General features: G+C 36.1%; 1 long non-coding RNA gene across 1 annotated transcript; it reads right to left on the bottom strand.

Moving 5' to 3' along the window:
• Positions 1-481: 481 nt before the first annotated feature.
• LOC107709301 (uncharacterized) lies at positions 482-4,276 on the bottom strand. Its single transcript, XR_001636480.1, has 3 exons — positions 4,266-4,276; positions 4,005-4,011; positions 482-941 (listed from the first exon to the last, which is right to left on the bottom strand). It is a non-coding gene; the product is annotated as an uncharacterized LOC107709301 (long non-coding RNA).
• Between the last annotated feature and the right edge of the window lie 2,396 nt (positions 4,277-6,672).

Below are 6,672 nucleotides of genomic sequence, written 5' to 3'. Positions count from 1 at the left end.
GTCCGCCATTTTGTGATCAGGCTCCTCTGTCGCCGCCATCTTGTGAGCATGCTCTGATACAGTCATTATTTCAGTCACAGACATGGTGTCGCTTCCTTCCTCCGCGACACCCACCGTGAACGCTGAACCAGCAGTCAGCAAGGCATAGTCTATAAAGTCCTTTAAGCTACAGTTAAATTTACTCTTTGGCATCCAAGATTTCGTGGGTTCATCGAGTCCAAAACGGAACAAGTCTTTAAATAAAATTTCATCATATAGGGGTACCTGGTAAGATAGTTCACAGAACCGGTGAACATACTCCTCAATCGAACGACCTCCCTGCCGAAGATGTAGTAGCTCGGTGACTGGGTCCATACCAGGCCAGAGTCCACTGAAAAAGCCGCTGGATCCTTGTGTGGCTGAGTATTCTGTTACGGGGCTGACGAGACGTGAGACTTGTGGATCCATATGCAAGCTTTATTTAGCAGAAGACAGAGACGTGGTCATCACAGGCAGGGTCAAACACTGGCAAACAGGTATATGGCGGGCAAAACACAAGAATAGTCACAGGACTAGCGTAGGTCACCGATGAGCAGACAGAATCACAGGGGCGAGACGAGAGGGGGAAATCCAAGAAAACAGGCAAAGATCAAAAACAGGCAAGGCAAGGCAAAACAAGGAAAACACGGAGACTCGGAAAGGGGTACAGGCTAAACAATACTCAGCAGAGAAATGTGGTTAGAGTGGGTGTTATATAGTGAATGAGGTAATTAGAAACAGCTGTGTGCAATGAGTGCAATCAGGGCAGTGTGCAAATTGTGCAAAGCATGATGGGAAATGTAGTCCGGGGTGCTATGCAACAGTTTGTGTAGTGCGAGAGTCAATGAAATGGAAAGGGTGACCTCTGGTGGTGAATAAACAGAAGTCCATGGACTGAATTCGTGACACCATTAATGTGGATACTTCTGAAAATGGCATTATTTAAATTTAAATGCCCTCATGTTTTGTTGTGGGACAGCAATTGCGAGTACATTTTCAATCATTTTTGTAGGACTGTGATATGAAAAGGGAGAAAAGCAATGTACCCTTAGAAACCATGTGGATGTTTTTAACTAAAAGACTACTTCACCTTAGAAACCATGTGGGTGTTTTTAACTAAAAGAGGTTTAATTTTCTTTTGAAGGATGGTTCATAAAAGACAGCAATGTTTCAGTAAAATCATTGCATGATAAACATAATGTCTTGAGTTAAATAAGACCTTTACTAATGTACACTTACTGTTTCTTACAGAAGACTTTGGCATTCCTCATCACATGGCTCAAGCACCGATGAAGAATTGGTACCTTCATTTTCTCATCCTTCAACTTCCCAGTGACAATGTCATAATAGACTTGGAGCAACTGGCCAAGAGATACTCTACAAAAACTACAGGCAACAGCCTGAAGTAAAACAAGGGACCCATCACACATAATGAGTACTGGTCTCCCCTGTGATGTTTTTCCAAACAAACGATAATAATCGGTTTGAAATGACAGTAGAAAGTACATCACAGATGAGGTGGTGTGGTCACAAGTTACATAAGTTGCCACAGGGACTGGAGAGGCACCCTTCTTAGGATGCCTTACAACAAGCTCATAAACATAAAATGGGGCTGATCTTCCTTTACCCTTCTGTATGATGCTCCCTGTGGCATCGATGTAAACAACATCAGTTTTACATCGCTGGTGGAATAGACGGATGGAATCTTGTGACCACAGCATCACTCCTCGGGGATGCAAGATAACTTTCTGAAGAACTTTCTCTGAATCGGTTCTCTCCTCTACCATCTTCTGAAGACTGAGTACTTCATTATGATGACGGCGAGCTTTTTTCCTGCTGGTCCATGCTATGTTTTTAAGCACTGCAGGTGTAGGGGAGGTATCCCGACATCCCGACTCGAACACTGTGCTTTCTATGTTTTCGAGATTTTGCAAGTATAGGGCCCTTGGGAGTGTGGACTGTAATTGCTTGGCCAAATTTTTCCTTTCATCAGCTCGCACGTGTCGTCTTCTCAGTTCTTCTAGACTGTGGCACACTTCATCACCCTGAAATGTGACGATTGCTTTCAGGGTACTTTCGTGTGATATGGTGACTTCAACACAGACAGGGCAGTCTGCAAACGTACAGTACCCCAAGCAGTGGAAAAGGGGTCCCTTTCGTTTAGATCCCTTGATCGTCACATGGTGTCTTTTGAAGGCAATACTGCAGTAGGGGTGTACTGACTGTATGCCTTTTGAAATGACATTTGTCCACTGAAGATCTGTGAATTGATACTGCTTTTGCCTTTTCCTTAGGTCTCTCCAGATTTCTCTGTTCATAAAAAAAAAACAAGGATGCCTTGGCAATTTGTGTCGGAAAAAGAGTTCATCATTACTGACATTATTGTCTTCCGATGTTGTGTCAGTATGTGTGCCCATGTCCTGTGAAAGAAAAGTTAGATTTTTATTGAAAATAATTTTATTTTATTGAAAATAATTTTATAATATCTGCTTTACTGTTCATCTTAAAGATCTATGCTAAAGTAAGGGAGGACAAATATTTTAATCTCAATAAATGTAATGCAAAATACAGTAACTGTAAACATGTAAACAGTAGTTGTGTTGTGTATTTAAATGTAATTTCTCAAAGACAATAAACATTTGCAGTACGTTAAGTTGCAGATATGTTATAAATAATTTTCGGTAATGAAAGCAAAAGTGTCTTTCTAGAATTACAAAGGGGGCATAGTTTGGTGGTTGACTAAGGACTTTTAAGACGTTGGCGCACAAACATTCTAACTAACTGTTTAAGCCACAGGAGCATTGACCTTGACTGAAGGAGAAATGCACTTCAATTTATTGCCTTCGACACTATACAAATAACTTTGAGATGACTGGGCAGGGCTATCCAGTGAAAAGTTCTCAATAATATAAAACAGGTGATGAATCAAAAAAAAAAAAGATTGAATATATAATTAATAGTCACAACTGTATAAGCAACAAAGAGCACATCCTCAAAAGCATGTGAATTTTGTGCAGAAGTAATAACCTTTGGAGATGGGGCAACAGACTCTCTACTGTCACTGTCAGCATGGCTGCCTTGTAGTTCAAAAGGTGTAACTGGAAAAGTGTTTTGGAAAATCTAAATCGGAAAAAATGACTGATGAGAATCTACTTGCTTAGGGCCCAATGCACTTAAAATGAAATGTAGCATTATTACGGCACAAACCTTCTGTGAGGGTGAACTCGAAATCACAATGTCTCCTTCTTCAATCAAATCACTTTGCGATGCCAGTGCAGGGCTGTCCAGATGTGACCTCTACATAATATACAGTATTGTGCAAATGACAGATGATGAATCAAAATAGAAATATCAGATAGCACATATTCACAGGAATATGACAAACAATCTGAATACATCCTCAAAAGCATAATTTTGAGCAGACACCCCACGAGCACCACGCTGAGACGGGCACCGAGCACCATTCATCCGAGCACGTGTGATCAGTGTGTGGGCAATAAATCACCCTCCGGGGCTCTTTCGATCAGTACTGAGTCTGTGTTCTCATTCACCCCGCGACTAATATATATATATATATACGCACATACTTGCATAGAAATACACACACATTTACCTGCAAGCTTGCAAGACATGCATTCTTAAGCCAAATCCTGTTGGTAGTGGTATTCGGAATTTGCAAGTCTTTGCAAAGATTCCCCCAAGTGCCACTGGATGGATATGCACTTTCATGTGTTCTTTGGCCATATGGTTGTAAAGCATTTTGAATGTCATTGAATGTTAGCTCTATTTTACGTTGCTGGATGTGGGCAGAAAAAGCAACAATTATATACAGGAGCAACTATTCGAACATTTTGGCTACTTTCACAAAATGAATTACTTTCATGGCATTACACAAGTTAAAAAGAGGACACGCATGTGAACTTCTGGAGAACTGACTTAATACATTTATGAAATGAGTGAATGTATCACAGTTTGTTAAAAATAACTGAAAGACTACCTCGGGGCAAAAAACACACTTGATTCATAGAAACACTCCAGCTTAATTTGTTTACACATACTAATTAGTTTGATATTTTGTTTATAAAGCTGTGCAATGCATACATTTTAAAGTAAGTGTTGAAAAGTATGTACATAGTGTTCGTGGTCACTACTACTAAAAATACCAAATGTATGCTTACCTTTCCAAATGTGGGAAAGAAATATGTTCTGTGAATGCGAAAAACAACATTATCATTATTGCAACCTACAACATGTAATTTCCTGAGGTGGCATTATTGTTGCCTCACAAGAACAATTACTAACACAAAGTAAGCATTATATAATAATTAATTACGTATTACAACACAAATTGACTATTACAAAACAAGAAATATATATGTTATAATACACAATCTATTAAAAAAAGTTGCAGAAATATGTGTAATTAATATAAAAACTTTATGATCATTACTGTTATTGATAGACTTATTATAAATAATACAATAAATAATAATACATCAATTCTAAATAACAATGTAATTAATAAAATGTATATTTTAAAATGTAATATTTATAATGAATAATAATTCATACAATTTAATTAATTTAGAATGAATCATAATTACTACAATTCTCAAAAGCTCTCCGTGCACGGTGTATATGACTTTTACCACATTTCCTGAGTTTCCTGATTTAATTTCTTTGACTCCTGGTTAATTTAGTGCGCTCTGTGTCTGCATACATCTACATAATAATTGTCACTACATAGGGACTAGTGAATTAGTAAATGAGTTAACATGTGAGCGACTACAGACATAGAGTCAAATAACAAAATCACAAAAATGCTATATACACAAAACACTACCCTAAATAAACTAGTAAATAATTAATTAAATTATAGTAATAACATTTATAATATCAGTTATTATTAGCAGTAATAGTAGTAATAGTAGTAGTAGTTACAGTTGTAGTAGTTGTTTCAGGTTGTGTAATGTAACAGTGCACAAGCAATACGAGCTACAACGTGATGTCAAACGTTTGTAATTAAATAAGTTTTTTTGCTATGATTATAACAGTAATCAATTAATTATATACAGTAAATAAAAAATAATAATTATTAAGATGTCACTTTATTTAGTTATTATTTTCTTTATTTCTTTCTTTATTATTATTCTTATTCTTTTTTATTGAAGAATAGTTGGTTTTGTTTGTTTGTTAATGTTGTTTACTAACAATACAGCAACATAAGGCTGTGAACTGATCGCAAAATAGGCTGTAAATTAACAAATCCCACCCTTATCTCCGTGCGCTGTCCCTTCAGCACCACACATCGCATATTTTCCTGCGCTTGTGAATCTCCTCAGAATTTAACATAAGACATACCAATCGATTTTAAATCATAAATGAAACATAAAAACAAAGTTCACGGACAACACAAGTATTCTTTTTGAATATGTGACCTGAATAAATGCTCTTTTGCTCCATTGGTGTTTCTTGAGGGGGGAAAAAATGCACTGTTTACTCTCAACTTTTCTGTCACATATTAATTGATCCATATTCAGTGTTTAGCGGGGAACGACAAGTCTAAACATTAGTCGGTCGTTGTCAGATATAAATGTGATGTCCTGATATCTAAATGTAGCCTATTTATGCAACTTTTCATAGCGTAAAGAATTATAACTTACCTTTTTCTGCGGGAAGTCATGATGCCATTAAGTAATAATTATGAACAATGACATGCCTCGTACGTCACAAAATATTCAAATGACATATAAATAATAATATTCATATTTTGTGTTATTTCTTCTTTTAACTTTTAAAAATAAAACTCTTGTAAATAACTAAAATATAACAATTGTAATTTTAAAGATACAAATATAATTTTAGAAGAACAATATTTATTGGATCAAATAGAGAGTAGGCTACATAGTTAACCATGCTGTAACATGTGTGCACATGTATTACTTACAATGATGTCTTTGTAAAAACATTTATACAGTAAAAGGGGCTTAATTGCACATTGTATCACATTATTTTTCCAAAAATGTATATTAAATGCATGCAAAAATTATCGATCACATTCTCTTAAAGAGTTAGTGTATACTGTCCATATAAAATGCATAGGTTTATGGACTGTTAGTCCATAAAGATCCCTTACAATAGCTGTCCATTTTGTATTTTATTTATTGTTGTGTTAACTTTTAAAAAACTTTTCTCATACTTACTAGAGATGAGGTCTTTATGGGACCCTAAATTGGAATGATCTTGTATATCTTTGAAACACTACAGCAAAATATTTTCATATGTGGTGTGCCTATGGAATAGAACGTTACCTATTAGAAGTGACCATACTTATTTGTACTTATTAGAAATAGGGCCTTTGTAGCCCTCTAAAGTGTAAAAGCATCCCAGTTCTCGAAAATGCTGCAGTAAAATGGTTTGATATGAGGTGTGCATATAGTATGGCATGTCCGTTATAAGAACTGACCATTGTTTTTTTTCTACTTATTAGAAATGTGGTCTTTATACCCTTCTAAAGTGTAATAATGTACGATATCTCCAAAATGCTTCAGTAAAATGGTTTGATATGAGGTGTGCATAAAGACGAAACCAGCACTTAATTTCCAGTTAAATTCCAAACGCAGCTATGTCAGATTGAGTAAAGGACTTATTGTG

Source organism: Sinocyclocheilus rhinocerous, unplaced genomic scaffold (assembly GCF_001515625.1).
Source record: "Sinocyclocheilus rhinocerous isolate Xijiao unplaced genomic scaffold, SAMN03320098_v1.1 scaffold8779, whole genome shotgun sequence".
Lineage (NCBI taxonomy): Eukaryota > Metazoa > Chordata > Actinopteri > Cypriniformes > Cyprinidae > Sinocyclocheilus > Sinocyclocheilus rhinocerous.
This window is presented reverse-complemented; position numbering and strand designations above follow the sequence as displayed.